This window comes from Panthera uncia (assembly GCF_023721935.1).
Source record: "Panthera uncia isolate 11264 chromosome C1 unlocalized genomic scaffold, Puncia_PCG_1.0 HiC_scaffold_4, whole genome shotgun sequence".
NCBI classification, from domain to species: domain Eukaryota; kingdom Metazoa; phylum Chordata; class Mammalia; order Carnivora; family Felidae; genus Panthera; species Panthera uncia.
This window is the reverse complement of record NW_026057585.1, coordinates 55,258,729-55,279,884: the sequence shown is the minus strand read 5'-3', so window position 1 is coordinate 55,279,884 and position 21,156 is coordinate 55,258,729. Positions and strand designations below refer to the sequence as shown.

Here is a 21,156-nt window from a genome sequence, read left to right as displayed (position 1 = left end):
GCTTAGGTCATGATCTCACGGCTCATGGGATTGAACCCCCTGACTTTTCTCTCCCTCTCTCTCTGCCCCTCCCCTGCTAATACTCTCTCTCTCTCTCTCTCTCTCTCTCTCTCAAAACAAACAAACAAACAAACAAACAAACAAACAAGAAAACTTGAATTAAAAAAAAGAGAGAGAGAGAGACGCTTAACCAACTGAGCCACCCAGGCGCCCCTGTTTTTTATTTTAATTCAGTTCTGACTCTAAAGATTCGGTGCTCTTTCTCACACACAACACACAATGAGCAATGGGATCCTCATTACAATTGCTTATTTAGCAGAAATGGCAGCATATCCACATTATCCAATAATAAGTTCAGGGGTGAGTTGTGAAAATAAAACACACCCACCACACAATCCTCAAAACTGTCCATATATCACAAGGGTTTAACTTGCAGGTGCCTGCATCTTGACATCTGGAGGAAAGGCTCATAGGCCAACTTGAACCATTGGAGTGAAACCTAAAGTCCTCAAAGATCACTCTTTGCTCTTTACAGATTGGCATCCGCAGATACTTTATTTTTAATCTGTATCTATTAAGACTATAAGCAATACTTCTTAGACATCTATCCTGCCTATAAAATATTCGCCCTGAGTCATCTGCAGGATTCTTAAAGTCACCAGTCGCCAAATGATAAAGTAGTTAACTGCTCATTTGTTGACTATGGAGTGGTTAGGAAAACTGGATTCCTAGCTGAGTCTCTTACTAGTTACATAATCCTGGCAAAGTTACTTAATCTCATTAAGTCTTGCTTTCCACTTCCACAAAATGGGTCCAATTAATAGTATCTACCTTTTTAAGGCTTTGGGAGAATTCAATGAGATCATGTATGCCAAGCAAGAGCACGATGTTAGGCTGTGCTACACTTGACTAGCACAGAGGTCTGAAATGACATCGGTTTCAACAAAAATCTCAGGATTTAAGGCAATTCAACCTGTATGTGGTTTGTCTTAAGTGCCTGATAAATAAGTACCTTTGCTTTGAAGAAAAACATCATGGCATAAAATAAAATGTGAGCACAAAACATTCTAGAAAATTGCCAGGGAAAGAAGTGACTCAGTTATTTCTACTCTGACCAATATTATCAGGTGCAGCCATGTTTCACAGTTTGAGAGGACAGTGACAGTGTCTGCGAGGAACTTGAACAGAGAAGAGGTTTAAATGTTGGTTGAAATGAGTTAAGTATTGGTTGAGTTGAATTAAGGGCAGAAATTCAACTAATCAGTTGTCCCAACTGGAAGAGTCTACTATTTCTCAAACAAAGGATCAAAAACTGAACAAATATTTTAGTCTAACATACAAATTGTTTCAAAATCTGGCTCTTCATTTATCACCATACTCCTAGCACTTCATACAGTGCCTGGTAGATAAAATGTGCTCAACAAATAATGATTGAATAGGTTAATTAATTCATTAATTAATGATTCCAATCTTTGTTTCTAACCTTAGCTTCCACTATCTTCCAGCATAAGCCCTTCACTATACCCAGGCCCATCTATTCATGGTTTCCTAAATACTAACTTACTCATTCCTACACCAGACCCTGCCCACAAACCTTCCCACATGCTCTGCTCACTCCTTCTCTTATGCAGATTTGTGCCACATTTTTGAGGTGTGATGTTTTGAACTGTGTCCACGTGGCTAAGTTAGAACTACCTCTCTCATGATCTCTTTTCCTGTATGATTGCACATTAAAGTTGACCCAAAAGACAAATTTGCAAGAGTTCTGGAAGGTTACAGTCTTGATTAGATGTGGTGAGGGACAAAAGCAGAAGCAGTAGCAGGTTCAAATGTGTCCCCTGCTCTGTGACCAGCTCTTCTTCCCAGTTGCTGGTCCTGTTGCCCACTCACTGCTCCAGCCCACCCCCAGATACAGAATCAGCAACCTTCCATGAATTTCTCCAGCACTGTGCCTGCTGGTCCCATCCCAGAGGCTAGATTCGCCTGCCTTCCCAGGTATCCCTTGCAAGCTCCTACCCATCTATCGGTGTCAGTGTTTCAGCTGGGCGGCCATTTTATTTCTGGTCCTCCAGTTCCCTTTTCTGGATCTTACTTCCCCAGACCCTCCCACAATTATGTCACATCTAATTGCTATAATAAATCCCTTATTCCATAATACTTATGGTGGTTCTACTTCTACAGTCAAGGATGAAACCTTGACTGATACACAGGGCTCAGTTCAAGTAAAAGTTGTTCCTTGATGACTTCTGGACCATTCCAGAGCATTTCTCCACATTTCTGTGTTACAGTGTGTTTGTGATCATCTATAGGCATTAGTCACATGTTACATTTACATATGCATATGCCTTCATGGTGCTGAGTACATGTTTGGTTGTTCAGTAAGGGTTTAACAAGTAAATGAGAGTTTACATGCATATATGTCACCATCCTCCCCTCTCACACAGCAGACATAATTGGGGCACCTGGGTGACTCAGTCGGTTAAGCATCCGACTTTGGCTCAGGTCATGATCTCACAGTTTGTGGGTTTGAGCCCCGCATCGGGCTCTGTGCTGACAGTTCAGAGCCTGGAGCCTGCTTCCGATGCTGTCTCCCTCTTTCTCTGCCCCTCCCCCACTCGTGTTCTGTCTCTCTCTCTCTCTGTCTCTCAAAAATAAACATTGAAAAAAAATTTTATAGCAGAAATAATTTATCGATCTCACCATGCATTCCTATTCTGTTTGAGCTCAGCTCACAGTCCTTTACAACACAGTGCTACAGACAATGGAGCTGGCATGGAAGAAGAAACCTATCTGCCATACTGAAAGCCTCTGATTATAATGAATTATACTTAGACAAATTATCTAAGCATAAAAGGAGACAGTGCAGGGACACCTGGGCGGCTCAGTCACTTGAATGTCTGACTCTTTATTTCGGCTCAGATCACAATGACCAGGGTCTTGGGATCTAGCTCCAGATCGGGCTCCATGCTAAGCGTGGAGCTTGCTTAAGATCCTCTCTCTCTCTCTCTCTCTCTCTCTCTCTCTCTCTCTCTTTCTCATTCTCTCTCTCTCTCCTGCTCACACACTCTCCTCTCTAAAATTAAAAATAAATCTTAAAAAAAAGGTAACAGTGCATGCACATCTGAAGCTCAGTAGATGTTAATCCCTTCCCTATTTCCTGCCCTACTGCAGCCAACTTTCACACAGTAGGTACCCAATAAATATTTGTTGAATGAGAGAATGTCAGTGTAACCTTCATAAAATGAGCTGTGTGGTCTCTACAAACCAAAGTGACTCACAAAAGTCTCACCTTTTAAAATAATGAATAAACAAAAGGCAGCTAGAGCCAACTTCCTGCATTTTAAGAAAAGGCCACTCCAGTCATTTATGGTCCTTTTGGGGCTAAAGAAGACAAAATACAAACAAGCCCAGACCCCAACCAATGAAAAAAATGTGACGTGTTGCCAAGTACTGGGAAAGAAAACCTTTCTGGCACCTGTCCTTCGGTGTCAGCGGCCCACTTCTTGGCAATCATGTAGGAGGAAGGCTGTGCAGGAGAAAACTTTGGAGGGCAAGTTTGTGTCCAAAGGAGTCAGGAAGAATTATTTGATAGGAAATACAGGGTCCAGAGAAGGATATGTTTTGTTCATCTCTGACAAGGGAAGAGGAATAAAGACATGATTGACCTGTCACTTGAAAATATTACTTTTGGTTTGTTCTCTTTTCCAGGATTTTGCTTTGCCAACCAAGGCCCATATCTCTAAGAATTCTGGCAGGTACTTCCTATTGCCATGCTTATTCTTCCATGTCTATTCCTGTGAATAGGATGTGATAACGCCCCTGGGTCACCCTCACAATCAATAGCTGAAAGCTTACATGTGAAAAAAAAAACAAAACCAAAACCAAATCGGTGTGTTTATTCTAATGGGTGAGAAGGTAAGTGAAATAAGCTTACTCTATTAAGTAAATGATAGCCAAAGTAAAAAAAAAAAAACAAACAAAAAACATGTTTCTTCCTAATCCTTGCAATGCACACACACCACCTTGGTGATAAACAGAAAATAAAAGACAATATTACAATATTGCCCCTCCGCATTCTCTTTCTCACTTTAAACTGGTGTGTGCGGCTTCTGTTGGTTTCCCATTGAAAGAGCGATTTCAAGAATACCTTAACTTAATGGACACGTATTCACACACACAAGTCTAGGGTGTGTTTAGCCTAATGAGTGCTGAATTGCATCCATTTTCTGCCTCTCCATCAATCAAAATGGCACCAAGCTTTGGGTAACTGTTAAACATGAGATGCTCTCATTTCCCCTCCACATTTTAAGAAGTACTATCATAAGATAGGTCCACTGCCAACCAAGTTCCTCCACTAAACTAAGAGCCATGTGAGAGGTAGATATTATTTTTATTTGTATTTGCAACCCCACGGACTGAAAAAAAGGTCTGATATATACTAGGTGATGAATAAATGTTTATTGAATGAATGAATGAGTTTTATTATATTGGTGTGGTAGGCAGAATAAGGCCTCCCCCAAAGATGTCTATATCTTAATTCCCAGAACCTTTAAAAATATTGTTTCAGGGGCACCTGGGTGGCTCAGTTGGCTGAACGTCCAACTCTTGATTTTGGCTCAGGTCATGATTCCAGCGTCATGGGTTGGAGCTGTGTGTTAGGCTCCATGATGAGTATGGAGCCTGCTTGAGTTTCTCTCTCTCTGTCCCTCTGCCCCTCCCCAGCTCACACATGCACACAGACTCTCTATCTCTCAAATACATATGTATATCATGTTCTTTCACATGGCAAAAGGGACTTTGGAGATGTGATTACATTAAGAATCTTGAGATGGAGAAATTATCCTGGATTATCTGGGCTGGTCCAAGGTAATCACAGGGTCCTTATAAGTGAGACAAGAAGGAGAATCAGAGTCGGAGAAGAACATGGGACAACAGAAGCAGAGGTTGAAGTGATGTAGGACCAGGAGTCAAGGAATGTGAGTCAACTCTGAAAGCTGGAAAAGGCAAGGAAACAGATTCTCCCCTAGGACCACCAGAAGAACACTGCCCCACAGATTCATTTTAACCCAATGAGACCCAGTTTGGCCTTCTGACTTCCAGAACTGTAAGATAATAAATATGTATTATTTTAAGCCAGAAGTTTGCAGTAATTTGTTACAGTAACAATAGGAAACTGATACATTAGCATGAACATTTATAAACCACACAATAACTCTTTCTAAAATTGAGATACAATTGACATGTAACATTATGTTATGAGTGAATAATAACCATAATGACAGCCAGCATTAATTGAGCAGTTAGAAGCATAGTACAAAAGACTTTACAGACATTATTTTATTAATTCTCAGAACTATACCATAAGGTCTGTATTATTATTACTCCTAACTTACACTAAGAAGACCAAGGTCGAAAAATTAAGTTATTTCATCCAGATCACAAGTTAGCAAGTAGCAGAACAAGGATTTGAACCCAGGCCACCTGACCCCATGTCATCCTACTTTCCCTGTCAGGGCTGAGAAGCGTGGAAAATAACAGAATTCTAAGACTCAGTCCTGGCCTTGAAGGAACTTACGGATAGAATGGGAAAGAGCACTCCAACATGAATGCCACATTACAGAGAGTATGTCAAGAGGCTATGTGATCTATAGTCTATGTTTAATGAAGAGGACAAGAAAGCTGGAATGTTCAGGACTGGATGGAGCTGGACCTTACAGGGTCATGGGCTACAGACGGGCAGTGCACAGTGGAGCTTTCTTCAAGGTAGAGGAAAGGGTATGAGGGAAGGAACGGTGGCATAAATAAGTGTGAAAATGGGGAAAGGAATAAAGCCCATGAGGGGAAAAATTGGAGAAAGAAAAACAAGAAAATGAAACATTTAATTATTTGCATGGCAATGGCAACATTTATTGAACACCTACTCCACCACAAAGGGAACATGCGCATTTGTTTTTTTATTTAATCCTCACAAAACCTCTGCTAAATGGGTATTATTAACAAGGGGATTAGGGAATGAAATGCCCAGAGAGATTAAGTTTGATTCCAAACTTCATACTCTGGTCTTTGTTCCTTTTTGCCCCCATAGTAATCATCTCAGCCCTTCTCTGAGAAGGAGCAAATTCCCATTAAAGGAAGAACAAAGGTTGGGGCTGTCTGAACCATTAGAAATAGCTGCTTTGGAAGGCAGGGGTTCAGGCAGCCACACAGAGTCTAGCTTTACCAGCTGGTTGTGCAAGAAGCATTTGTGACAAGCCCTGTGCTAAGCACTGGCAGTGGAGAGAGCACAGCAAAAGGACACCCATCTTCCCTGCTCATCCTGTGGCACCCAACCTGTTAGTGGAAGACAGAGGACTAAAGAGACTTTTTCTCACTGGCTTCAGGTTAGTGTTAACCTTCAGGGAGGAAATGTGGAGAAAGGTTTGGGATGGGTGGGGCTTTTGTTATGTCATAACCTCTTATTTCATAAGAGAAAAAAGAGAAATCTGAAACAAGTATGGCAAATCACTAACATATATTTAACCTCGGTGCCGACTACACAGGTGTCTGTTACATTACTTTTCTTCATTTTAGTTTAGTTTGAGATGTACCACAAGAAGGCCCACATCAATGAATTTAAGAAGCATTGTTACTGTTGCCTAAAGAGATCATCACAATAATAAATCATCAGTGACATGCTCAAGGGAAGCACAGGGTAGTACAGAAGGACAGAAGAAGGCTTCGAACCTAACTCAAAAAGAAGCTGGAAAAGGCAAGGAAAAAGGAAGCTCCAGCAGGACATGTCCCTGCAGATGTTTCCAGTTTAGCCCAGGGAGATCTGATTGGACTTCTGACTTCCAGCTGTGTCTTCAAGAAACTAAGGGTTACTTTGAAGTGGGTGACCAGAGTGAGCAGCAGTAAGGATAAGTCTCAGAGTGAGGGAGATCAGGGCATAGTCCCATCATGTCAAGGGGTCAGCTCAAAAGTACTGGCAGTGAAGGGAGGTGATTGATGGTTGCTGGGACTCAGTCAGGATAAACCCATTAATCCAGGAAAAGGGATTTTGATTTCACCTTTAAAAAAAAAAAATTTAATGTTTATTTATTTTTGAGAGAGTGAGAGTGAAAGAGTGAATGGAGGAGGGGCGGGGGGGGGGCGCACAGAATCCAAAGCAGGCTCCAGGCTCTGAGCTGTCAGCACAGAGCCCAATGTGGGGCTCAAACTCACAAACCAGGAGATCATGACCTGAGCTGAACTCGGATGCTCAACCGACTGAGCCACCCAGGTACCTTAGATTTGGATTTCATCTTAAATGAAATAGGGAGCTTCTGGAAAGTTGTAAGCAGCATAGAGATGATCAGATTTGCTTTTCAGAAAGATCATTGTGATTGGAGCAGGAATGGACGGAGAGGAAGCTAGGACTGGCCAGGCAGACCCAACAGGAGTTTGACACAAGCTCCCAGATGAGAGGGATTCAGGGGCCTGAAGAATACAGTTGCAGTGAGGAATAAGTAACTATTTAAGAGTATTTATAGGGTGGGATTTAAAAGGTTGGTGATCCATTAGATCCATTGGATATAGGGAGAGGACAGCATCAAAGATAACTGCTGATTTCTATAACCAATAATGAAGCAGCAGAAAGAGAAATCAAGAAATTGATCCCATTTACAACTGCACCAAAACCTATAAGTTACCTAGGAATAAACCTAACCAAAGAGGTAAAGGATCTGTACACTGAAATCTATAGGAAGCTTATGAAAGAAACTGAAGAAGACACAAAGAAATGGGAAAACATTCCATGCTCATGGGTCAGAAGAACAAATATTGTTAAAGTGTTCATACTACCCAAAGCAATCTACACATTCAGTGCAATCCCTATGACAACAATACCATCATTCTTCACAGAACTAGAATACACGATTGTAAAATGTGAATGGAACAACAAAAGGTGCTGAATAGACAAAGTAATATTGAAAAAGAAAACCAAAGCTGGAGGCATCACAATTCTGGACTTCAAGCTGTATTACAAAGCTGTAATCATGAAGACAGTAAGCTACTGGTACAAAACCAGACACATAGATCAACGGAACAGAATACAGAACCCAGAAATAAACCCACAAATGTATGGCCAACTAATCTTTGACAAAGAGGAAAGAATATCCAATGGAATAAAGATAGTCTCTTCAGCAAATGGTTTTGGGAAAACTGGACAGCGACATGCAAAAGAATGAACCTGGACCACTTTCTTACATCATACACAAAAATAAACTCAAAATGGATAAAAGATCTAAATGTAAGAGAGGAAACCATCGAAATCCTAGAGGACAAAACAGCCAATGACCTCTTTGACCTCGGCTGCTGCAACGTCTTACTCAACATATCTCTGGAAGCAAGGGAAGCAAAAAGCAAAAATGAACTATTGGGACTTCATCAAGATAAAAAGCTTCTGCACAGTGAAGGAAACAATAAAACTAAAAAGCAACCAATGGAATGGGAGAATATATCTGCAAATGACATCTGATGAAGGGTTAGTATCCAAAATCTATAAAGAACTTATCAAACTCAACACCCAAAAAACAAATAATCCAGTGAAGAAATGGGCAAAAGACATGAACAGGCACTTTTCCAAAGAAAACATCCAAATGGCTAACAGACACATGAAAAGATGTTCAACATCACTCATCATCAGGAAAATACAAATCAAAACCACAATGAGATACTTCCTCATTCCTGTCAGAATGGCTAACATTAACAACTCAGGAAACAACAGATGTTGGGGAGGATGCGGAGAAAGAGGAATCCTTTGGCACTGTTGGTGAGAATGCAAACTGGTGCAGCCACTCTGGAGAACAGTATGGAGATTCCTTTAAAAATTAAAAATAGAGCTACCCTACAATCCATAATTTAAACTACTAGGTATTTATCCAAAGGATACAAAAATTCTGTTTCAAAGGGGCACACGAACACCAATTTTTATTAAGCAGCACTATCAACAATAGCCAGTGTATGGAAAGAGCCCAAATGTCCATCCATGGATGAATGGATAAAGAAGACATGGTGTATATATATTTACAATGGAGTATTACTTGACAATCAAAAAGAATGAAATCTTGCCATTTGCAACAAGGTGGATGGAACTAGAGTATATTATGCTAAGTGAAATAAGTCAGAGAAAGACAAATACTATACGATTTCACTCATATGTAGAGTTTAAGAAACAAAACAGATGAACATAGGGGAAGGGAAGGAAAAATAAAAACAGAGAGGAAGGCAAATCATAAGGGATTCTTAAATACAGAGAAGAAACTGAAGGTTGCTGGAGGGGTGTTAGGTGGACGGAAGGGCTAAATGGGTGATGCGCAGTAAGGAGGGCACTTGTTGGGATGAGCACCGGGTGTTATATGGAAGTGGTGAATTACTGGGCTCTGTTCCTGAAACCAATACTACATTGTTAACTAACTTGAATTTAAAGAAATAAGTTAAAAAACAAAAGATCATTGCTAATGGGTGCCTGGCTGGCTCAGAGGAACCTGCAACTCTTGATCTCGGAGTTGTGAGTTCAAGCCCCACCTTAGGCATAGAGATTACTTAAAAAAAAAAATCTTAAAAAAAAAAAAAAGATAACTGCTGAGTTTCTGTCTTGGCAAAGGTGCTGTTGCCTCCCATGCTAACAATGCAGAAGGCATATACTTAGAAATGAAGATGAGTTTTATACAACTGGTGCTGGAACAACTGGGCATCCACATGTAAAAAAAAAAAAAAAAAAAAAAAAGATTGATATAGGACTTACACCCTTCACAAAAGTTAACAGAAAGTGGATCACAGATCTAAATGTAAACTGCAAAACTATGAAACTCCTAGAAGATAACATGGGAGAAAATCTAGATGGCCTCAGGTTTGGTGATGACTGTTTAGATACAACACCAAAGGCACGATCCATGAAAGAAATAATTGATAAGCTGGACTTCAATCTAATTAGAAATTTCTGCTCTGTGAAAGGTACTTTCAAAAGAATGAGAAGACAAGCCACAGACTGAGAGAAAATATTTGCACAAGACACATCTGAGAAAAGACTATTATCCAAAGTACATGAAGAATTCTTAAAACTCAGCAATAAGAGAACAAATAACATGACAGAAAATGGGCCAAAGACCTTAACAGACCTCACCAAAGGGGATCTACAAATAATCACGTCAAAAGCGGCTTCACGTCGTATGTCATAAGAAAAGTGCAAATTAAGACAAGATACCACGACATAGTGATTAGAATGACCACAAATTCAAAACACAGACAACACGAAGTGCTGGTGATGTGGAGCTACAGAAACTCATTCATTACCAGTGGAGATGTAAAATAACATGGCCACTTTGGAAGACAGTTTAAAGGTTTCTCTCAAAACTAAACATACTCTTACTGCACATTTCAGCGATCATGCTCCTTCGTATTTACCCAAAGGTGTTGAAGACCAGTCCACACAAAAACCTTCCCACAGATGTTTACAGCAGCTTTATTCATAATTACCAAACCTTCGAAATGACCATGATGCTCTTCAGTGGATGAATGGGTAAATACACTGTGGTACATCCAAGCAATGGAATATTATTCAGCACTAACAGAAATGAGTTTATCAAGCCATGAAAAGACAGGGAGGAATCTTAGATGTGTATTACTGAGTGAAAGAAGTCAATCTGAAAAGGCTACATACTGTATGATTCCAGTTATATGACATCCTGGAAAAGGCAAAACTATGGAAACAGTAAAAAGATTAGTGGTTACCAGGGGCTAGAGGGGAGGGAGGGATGAATAGGCAGAGCACAGAGGATTTTTAGGTCTGTGAAAATTCTCTGTATGATATAATGGTGGATGCATGTTACTATACACTTATGCAAACCCATAAACCCACAACCCTAATGTAAACTCTGGACTTTGGGTGATTATGATGTGTGGGTTCAGGTTTGTCTATTATAACAAAGTGCCATTCTGGTGGGAGATGTTGATAATGGGGCAGGCTATGCTTGTGTGGGGGCTCATCTCTACCTCTGCTCAGTTTTTCTGTGAACCTAAAACTTCTCTAAGACCTAAAATTATATTAAAAAAGAAGAAGATGAGACCAATTTTGAAAATGTTGCATATAGGTCCTGAAGAAATAAAAATGTTTAATGAGTAGTTTGCTATTACTGCTTCCTGTCTGACTTATGGATGAGGAAACTGAGACTCGGAGGGGTGATATCTTGCCCAAGGCCATACACCATGTTAACTTCAGAGGGTAGAATTTGAACCTGGGAAGTTTAACGCCTGAGCCCACAGGGCTATGTAGCTGTGTGTGAAATAGGGTTTTGAGGCTTGTCTTAGTTTCCTATTGCTGCTATATCATTTTATTTTCACTTTTTTTTAATGTTTATTTACTTTGAGAGGGGAGGGGCAGAGAAAGGTAGCTCTCTGTCAGCACAGAGACTGACATGGGATTTGAACTCATAAACTGTGAGATCATGACCTGAGCCAAAACCAAGAGTTGGATGCTAATGACTGAACCACCCAGGCACCTCTGTGACATTTTAAAAGTGGAAAAGGTGGGGGTGTCTGGCTGCTTAAGTCAGTGGAGCATACAACTCTTGATCTTGGGGTTATGAGTTCAAGCACCAGGTTGGGGTAGAGATTACTTTAAAAATATGTTTTTTAAAAAAAGTGGAAAAGGTAAAGGGACCTAATGGAGGTAAATATTGATACCAGTACACTGTGATAAGTTATGTATATATAGTGTAATGTCCAGAGCAACCACTAAAAAAAAATTATGCAGGGTGATATGCTCAAAAGCATTGTAAGTAAATAAATATCGATTAAAAAAAAAAAAAAAAGTTCAGGTAATGCCCACGAGGCAAAAAAGAGAAACAGAATGAGAAACAGAGAAAGACAAAAAACAAGTAATAAATGGCAGACCTAAGCCCTAACACGTCAGTAATTAATTTACATGCAAATGGTCTAAACATATCCATTAAAAGACAAAGACCAGCAGAATGGAAACAAAGGGATGATCCAACAACATGCTATCTACAAGTAACTCACTTTGAAAGTACCAACTGTAGTAGTTTCCTAGTGCTGCGGTAACAAATTACGGTAGACTTAGTAGCTTAAAACAGCCCACATTTAGAATTTACAGTTCTGGAAGTTACTAGTCTGAGCCACATCTTACCAGGTGAAAATCAAGGTATCAGTAGAGTTCTATTCCTCTGCAGGCTTCGGGGCGGTGCTGACTTGGGCAGCACGTATACTAAAACTGGAGGATCCAGGGGGAGAATGCCTTTCCTTCTTTTTCTAGCTTCTAGTGCCCACCTACATCCCTTGGCCCATGGTCCTGCCCTCTGTCTTCAAAGACAATAGTGCAGAATTCTTCAAATCGCTTTACTTTCTAGCCTCCCGGTCAGTCATCTATCTTCGGCTCTCTTTCCTCCCCCTTTCCTTCGTAAGAACTCTTGTAATTGTATTGAACCAACCCAAGTTATCCAGGATAGTCTTCCCATTTTAAGACCTTAACTTAATCACATGTGCAAAGTCCTTGTTGTCACATGAAGTAACATATTCTCAGATTCTGGAGATTAGGACGTGGATAGCTCCAGAAGGTTATTATTCTTCTTACCACAAGATAATCAAGTCAGGAAAGTACATAATGACATATAATAATATGACATAAATTAGGTGATTTAGTAGCCCCCAGGCCCCCCCCATCCACCTCCTTCCTATTATCTCTGATAGTCTATTTGCTGGCCTTTTTTTGAGAACCACCTCTAGCAATCACCCATTCTATGGTAAGAATTTAATGTTGATAAAATTCTTACGCTATGCCAGGCACTGTTCTAAGCACTGGGACCATCAAGGACTTGAGTAAATCGGCAGAGGCTCATTTCCTCCCCATGGACAAGAATTAGGGTTGAAATCATATTTGGATGCCAACTCCTAAAGTAAATTATTCAAAGCAGGTTATTTAATCTCAGATTAATTTATATTCCTACTAACCCATTCTAGTGTTCCCATTCTAGTGAGAATATCCTTTGAGAACTTATGTTCCAGAGACTGTTCTAAGCACTGATGGTACCTCAATATCCAAGAGAAAGTCCCTGCCCTCACCAAGCTTAGATTCTAGTAGAGGAAAAAAAGAGAAAATAAGTAAATGCACATCATTTCAGCTAGCATTAGTGCTGTGAAGAGAAATGAAGTGGGATAAGGTGTCAGAGAATGATCAGTGGAGGACTGACTGGGGTGGTACTTGAAAAGGACAGTCAGGGTAGGGGGGTTGAGCAGAGACTCAAACAAATGAGGAAGCAAGCCTTGCAAAGACCTGGGAAAGAGCATTCTAGGCAAAGGAAAGAGCCCGTATGAAAATCTTGAGGTGGGAACCACTTGGCATATGTGAAGCATGACAGGAAACCATTAAGAATTAGCAGAAAGATGGGGCGCCTGGGTGGCTCAGTCGGTTGAGCGTCCCACTCTTGATTTCCACCCAGGTCATGAGCTCCACAATGGGCTCTGTGCAGACAGCACAGAGTTTGCTTGGAAGTCTCTGTTTCCCTATATCTCTGCCCATCTCCCTCTTGTTCTCTCTGTTTCAAAAATAAAAAAATAAACATTTTAAAAAAATCAGCATGAATGTAACATTCTCATTTGCTTTTATCGCTTTGGCTGCTGTGTGGAGAATATACTGTATATATACATACATGGGCAGGACCAGAAGGCATACACAGGAGGCCAATATATCGTTGAGAACTAATAAACAATAAATTCATTTGTTTTGAATTCCTTTTTAAAGACTTGCTGTATTTAGTTAGAACAATTTGTGGGATGTCTCGGGCCACTTCACTCCAACACCTTGACTCGATCACAAGTCATATAAAGAATTCATGCCATTTTTCCGAATGTTTCTAATGTTGCAATAATAAAGGGATTTCATTCATTCAAATGAGCAGTCAAATTTTGAGGTTTGTCTGAAAACCAAAGACAGTACCTTGAGCCGTCATAATCACAGCCTGTTAAATGTAAAACAGGCTCACATGATTAAAAGTTCCAAACGCCACACACTTTCTAAAGTGTTCTGGTAAGACAACATTTTTCTTTGGCACATGCAGCCAAAGAGCTCTAACATTAATCATTTTTCAAGTTTTAATTTCCACATGCTTGGCATATATTGCTAACACTGACAGGGCAAAAGCAACATTCCATTGTATGGCATAGCAATTGCTTGCAATTAACCTTAATTTGGGCTGAAAGTAGCAACATTTCTGCCGCATAGCAACCTTTCTAAATGTATTAGATAAATATCTCCACAGAACTTCATATTAAAGAGCAAAAACAAAATCTGCAACATTGCAGCCTTTCCTTACGTAAGGAAAGTCTTCAAGGAGTGAAAGGTACCAACAAGACTACTTTTTTGAGAAAGACATTTTTGGCCCTTATTACAGAGTGGCTATGTATAACCATAACAATAGTGGAGGTAAGAAAAATGTAGGTACACAATGCCCCAAGAACACATCTTACCTTCTTTCTGTAAAAGGAACTTTCGAGTCCACTGGTATTTTACTCAACATGTGACCACACTGCAGCCCAAGTATGAGGAAGCCCTTGCAAATTCCACATGGACACCCGACCCCCACCCAATGTCTAACACCATCATTCTATTCCTTTAAAATATGTCAATAAGTAGTGACTATTATTTATGTCATCTTAATCTCTCAACATCACCTAATTAATATTATTATCCCTATTCATTTATTTTTTACATATTAAAATTTTTTTCTAATGTTTATTTTTGAGAGAGAGAGAGAGAGAGAGGCAGAGCAAGAGTAGGGGAGGGACAGGGAAAGAGGGAGACAGAATCCAAAGCAGGCTCCAGGCTCTGAGCTGTCAGCACAAAGCCTGACGTGGGGCTCGAACTCATGGATCATGAGATCCTGACCTAAGCCAAAGTCAGATGCTTAACTGACTGAGCCAACCAGGTGCCCCATTATTATCCCCGAGTATATGAAGATAGATGGGCTCAGAACCATTATGTGCTCAGTCACAAAACAAGTGACAAAGACAGAAGACAAAAAGCCTTTTTCTTTTAAATGTACTATTTATTGTTTAAAGTCAGAGGTCACATCAGAGATTAGGGTAAGTGTATCTTGAGGAAGGAGAGAAGACAAGAACAAGACTTTCTTGGTTTCTTTCTTCTAATTTACCCATACTATTACTTATTTTGCCAAATACGTGCATGCAAAAAATGCATGTTTATTGTGGAAAAATTAGAAAATTCAGATAAGCCAAAAAAAAAAAAATCACCCTAACTAAATAAAAATCACCTGCAAACATCTACAGATGTCTCTGTCATCATCTGACCTCAGCAAGACTAAAGCAGAGCGTGACAGTATGGTCCTACCTAACATCTCTCTCCCTGTCATACAAACATAATCAGACTTTTGGTCCAGAAAGTGCTGCAAATGTCAGATCAGGTGGCAATAGAAAAATCTTTGGGTTTTGGAAAATCATTGCTCTGTCAGTCTCATTTAGATATTCATAAAACATGCTGGCATCTGCATGATGTAAAGTGGAGAAGTTTAAGGAAGTAAGTTTTATTTATTTATAATTTTTTTACATTTATTTGTTTTTGAGAGGCAGAGACAGAGCGTGAGTGGGGGAGGGGTGGAGTGGTAGGGAGACACAGAATCCGAAGCAGGCTCCAGGTTCTGGGCTGTCAGCACAGCCTGACACAGGGCTTGAACTCACGAACTGCGAGATCATGACCTGAGCTGAAGTCAGACACTTAACCTACTGAGCCACCCAGGCGCCCCTAAATAAGTTTTTTTTTTTTTAAACCAGCAAACTATTGGTTAAGCAAAAAAGCTCAGTATAGGCAAATAACTGCCATACTGATAACACTGAACAACATGGTAAGAAAACTCTCTTATTACACAATCATTAGCAGTGTCTCATAGAATTAGATAGATATAACTATCACATTGCAGGATAGCAGATACAGTCCTGGGTTTAAATCCTGGCTTCACCACATATTTCATGGCCTTGAACAAGTCATTCAATTTTTGTGGGACTCAATTTACTTATCTGGAAAGTGGGGATAATGATATTAACTGTTTAGAAAGATCCTACAGAAATATTGCAAGGACTAAATCATTTTAAATATAAAATGAGTGGGGCACCTGGGTGGCTCAGTCAGTTGAGCATCTGACTCTTGATTTAGGCTCAGGTCATGATCCCAGGGTTGTGGGATCGAGCCCTACATTGGGCTATGCAGTGAATATACAGCCTGCTTAAGATTTTCTCTCCCTCTGCTCCTCTTCCCCATTCACACCATCTCTCTAAAATGAAAAAAAAAAAGGAAAAAAATATGTAAAATGAACTTAGTATAACATCTTGCACATGGAGAGTGATAAAAGGAACTTTCAACAAGTTAAAATCTTCTTGAAATGTTAAGATTTTAAGCCTCAATATTTTTTTAACTTTTCTTTTTATTAGTTATTTATTTATTATAAGCCTGAATATTTTTATTTTTTTTCCTAAAAATATCTATTTTCTAAGAAGGCAGATAACATTGTTTCCATCAGACAATGACTAGCTTTAAGAGCATTGATAGTTTACTAAGAATTAAGATATTAGGCTCTATTTAGTATATGTGCTACCAAAGCAAACACGAGGCTCTGTTTAAAAAGACAATAGGAGGGCACCTGGCTGGCTCAGTTAATAAAGCATCGGGCTCTTGATCTCAGGGTTGTGAGTTTGAGCCCCATGTTGGGCACAGAGATTACTTAAGCAAAAGAGAGAGAGAGAATAGAAATAACTGGTACCATGCTCATCAATTTAGCTACAAACGCATTAATCCAGGACTCATTTGGGTTCTCAATGCTGTTCAGAATTTTTTTTTTTAAGTTTATTTATTTTGAAAGAGAGAGAGAGCAAGAGAGAGCAGGGGAGGGGCAGAGAGAGAGGGAGACAGAGGATTCGAAGCAGGCTCTGCACTGACAGCAGAGAGCCAGATGTGGGGCTCAAGCTCATGAACCATGAGATCATGACCTGAGCCGAAGTAGGATGCTCAACTGACTGAGCCACCCAGGCGCCCCCCAAATTCTTTTATTCATTCCTAATTAGTAACTTTTCTCACTTTCCAAATTTACCTATCTCCCTTCCCCTCTTAGTATGGGAGAATAAAGACCATTATGAATAAGCTTTCTACTTCTTGTTTTTTCCAAAACAACATCAAAAACTGAGTGCATTTAACAATACTCAGTTCATAACAGAGCAAATGGGTAAGTGGAATAATAATTCATGCTATAGCATATTGCTATATGAAGTGGCAAGAGAAAAAAATGGTAAAGGAAGTCAGAGGTACTCTATCTTTTAAGAATTAGAAGGAGGGCTGGGGCACCTGGGTGGCTCAGGCTGTTATGCGTCGGACTTTGGCTCAGGTCATCATCTCACAGTTGTGGGTCTGAGCCCTGCATCGGGCTCTGGGCCGACAGCTCAGAGCCTGGAGCCTGCTTTGGATTCTGTGTTTCCCCCTTCTCTGCTCTGCCCTCATTCATGCTCTGTCTCTCAAAAATAGGTAAAAGTTAAAAAAAAAAAAAATTTTTTTTAAAGAATTAGAAGGAGGGGCTCCATATTTATCTGGTTAGACATGTACATGATGGGAAACCCAGGGATCTTCCAGATCCTTCCTTTAAGATACTGGTCAACTGTGGCCACAATGTAACACTTGCTGAGTTACTCTCTGTACTAAGCAGTCATCTGCATAGGTTCCTTTGTGGGTGCATGATAATCATTCAAATCTTGGATCCTTAGCAATCCTTACTTCTGCCCCAATTTCTCAGTTTCGGCCATTACACAGTCAGTTATACAAGGGATCCGCCTGGCATATAGACAACAGTCCATCATTGACTGTACTAAGTTGACTTTTGGCTTTAATGGAAAAGTTGATAAAGTTGGTATCGACCATGACAATGGAAAAGGGGGCTCAACTGTGTTTTAAGACTAAGCAGGAAGGATGTTGGGGGGCTTCTCTTTCCTTGAGTGCACTGGGATCTCTCTTTTCTTGCTTTGTATGTTTTAATCTGTCCTTCTCTTTAAGGCTCTGATCTCTGCATTTGTTTCATAGTCACATACTTTTTTACATTCTTTTGCTTCCCCATTTCACGCCACCCTATTGTTTCTTCTGGAATCACCCCCTACTTACTCCTTCTTAAAATGCCTCTGTCTTGAAGCTTTCTGGAGGGCGTTAGATAACTCAGTCAACTATTCAATATCCCATTCCCCAAAACTCATGACCACATCCCTTCTCCAGCAGCCATCCTGTTCTCAAACAGTTGCTCTTCTACAGCCCCTTGGGGATGGGAGGGACAGAATTTGTACCAAGGAGCAGTGGCCTGACTGCAGAGCAGGGGTAGTTTTACAAGTCCCTGCAGTATCTGATCTACAGTTAATCTGCACCAGGACAACTGAGAGTTGACTATGGTTTTGTTTGAACTTGGCTCTGGGCTGTTTGACCTCATTCTTTCAGTTAATCCAGTTAACCCTGGTTAACTAGGACTAATATGGGTATCTAGAACTTTAATGTATGAGCACTTTTTGACTAAGAATGGCAATTCTACAGAAAAAGAATCATAAACATGTATTGCTCATTTATTGTAATAACTTCAATACCAAAGAATACATAAAGGAATTACATAAATTATGACTTGGAGACATGGAGTACTCTGCAGCCATTAAAAATGGTGTTGTAAAAGAATATTTATTGAAATAGAAAAATCTTTACAATGTGAAGAAGCAGGCTACAAAACAGTATGGGTACTATATCATTTTTGTGAAGAAAATGTACATACGTGCATGGAAAAACTACTAGGACATACATAAAAATACTAACATTGTTGTCTTTGAGCTATGGAATGAGCTTTTTTCTTTGCACTTGTTGGTGTTTCCCAGAATTTCTGCATTAGGTTTGTATTAATTTTGTAAACAGAAAAAAGCAAAATAGATGCTGAGTTAATGGGAGAAAAGGAGAAGGTGTCAGAACCCCGAGGAACATCTACAGTTAAGAAGTTTGAATCAGGAAGAGGAACCAACATCTTAGACTTGTACTTTTTAAGAACTAATTTTTCTTCTTGCTAGTCCTTGCTATTAGATCTGTTGTAGTTTCCTAGTTGCTTATCAGTATTATATACTTAACTTAGCCTTAAGCATCTAGGTTAAAATAAGGAGAAAAGACATGCATTTTTTTGTAAAGCAAAACAAAAACAAAACACACCCACAAACCGGTATTTCTTATAGTCCTAGAAATCCCATGAACAGATGCTAGCCATACACATAGCACAATCTTTGAAGTCTTAAAAAGATCTTTTATTCTAATATACTGTAGGTAAGAAATCCTCCTGGGTAAAGAGGTACTTCTGGAAACTGTATTAATTCTTTCAGGCTAAAGCAGTACCATTTGTAAATATTTCTATAGAAACACTAACTGTTTATGTAGCATTGAAAGAATCCATTCCATTCCATCCTAGAGGGTTTAGGAGTAACCGAAGGAATGATTGAGTTAATTCATTTCTCACAATTTTGGCCACTGCTCTAAAAGTAGGGTTATATAAAACATCTCCTACAGAGGCCTTAACATACAATTTGTACTTAGAGACACTACTAACAAATAGCCATAATAAAATGTGCTCCATGAAAGCAAAACAAAACAAAAACTGAAATTACATGTATTAAATGTATTCACATAAAAAATAAATAATAAGACACAGAAAAACCATTTGTTACAGAAGTACATATTTTAGGCAACAGGGAATTAAGCAAAGTGGAAAAGCTGAGGTGTTCTTTTCATATAAATTTAGGAAATTATAAAGAAAATAAAGTCTACAGGCTTAAGAATGCACTGTGAAGAGACTTTATTTCTAGATTTTACCTACAACCCTTTTGGAGTATAGCTTATTTGAATAAACACTTTGAGAAGCACCTGCTTTGAAACAGACTTTCCCCCTGGCCAAGTTAATAACTGGAACAATTATGCAAGAATCAAGAGGACTTTTTCAAGCTTCGATTGCAGGGATTTCTCATACCGTACACGGCTAGAGAAACGTAGACTTCAAATCTGGACTTAGGTGATCCTGAGGTTAAACTTCAAAGCACTGTCTGCAAACAAAAGGAACTAGGAAATACTAGAAACTGGGCATCTACCAGCTAGCTTAACTGCAGCCCAAAATACTATCGCTTGTGAAAACAGATCCCAGGGGAGCGTAAACTCCTTAAGGGAGGGGATGTTTGTTCATGTTTTTGTTCACTGCTGCATCCTAGCATCTAGAACAGTACCTCCCATGTAGTAGACACTCAGTATTTCAATGAAGGAATCAAAGGGCCCATTCCTTGTGTGTATGAGGAATCAATCCAAATTCACTTCACATATCAATACTTAATAATCACCCGCCAACTGCAGAAACTGTTGCTGAGTGACTAACATGTTAGGAAGCCAACTGTACTAGACTGTCTACTTTTGAGTAATATGAGTGATAAAAAAAATTATGGTGTTACTCTTGGGGAGCCCGGACGCAAGTGAAGCCGTTATGCCTGTTACTAAAAAAACCTCGGCGGTATTATGAGCACATAACATTTCGTGTATTTCCATCTTCCCAAAACCCTTGTAAGCACGGTAAGAAGAGGCCGTGCCAGCGTTCAGGTGCCGCTTCCTTCCCTTCAGACACCAGTGCACCACGTCCGGCACTTGTGCCGGCATCTGCCTGGCAGTGTTAACAGATGGAAGACATTAATCATCTGTTTGGTGTTCCCACCTTGTCTATCCAGCTTCAAATATAACTGCACTGAGCTAGACGAGTCAGCAGCTGGTCTTCCAAAAGCTAGTGCATCACTCCCAAAGCAAAAAGGAAAAAGTTCACACTTCAGAGGCCTGAATCAGTGCCAGAAGTATCCGCGTTGCCTCAAGGTTTCAGACTCCCCAGTGATCTTTCCCTCCCTGGATACGGAGGCAGAGACAGATCTGAAAGCCGCAGAAAAACAGGTGGGTTCTCATACATGACCACAGCCCCAGGCAATATAGTAATGGGATTTGTTCACACTACGGATTAGCTGTTTTGAAGGATCAAAATTTAGAAGACAGCTACATTCAACATTTAAGGTTTCCTTGACAATAAAGAGCTA

The 21,156-nt window shown here is 39.8% G+C and overlaps 1 protein-coding gene and 1 pseudogene across 2 annotated transcripts in view; both read right to left on the bottom strand.

Annotated features, from left to right (window-relative positions):
- Positions 1–21,156, bottom strand: part of TM2D1 (TM2 domain containing 1) — a 92,846-nt gene that overhangs the window by 23,933 nt on the left and 47,757 nt on the right. The window contains exon 7 of one of the 2 annotated variants that reach the window (XM_049618578.1): positions 18,722–20,995. The exons of the other annotated variant lie outside the window; for it this stretch is intronic. The gene's annotated coding sequence lies outside the window, so the exon portion shown is untranslated. Of the gene's footprint in view, positions 1–18,721; positions 20,996–21,156 lie in introns of those variants that run through there. 2 annotated transcript variants of the gene reach the window in all.
- Positions 14,702–18,628, bottom strand: LOC125913444 (rRNA-processing protein FCF1 homolog; annotated as a pseudogene).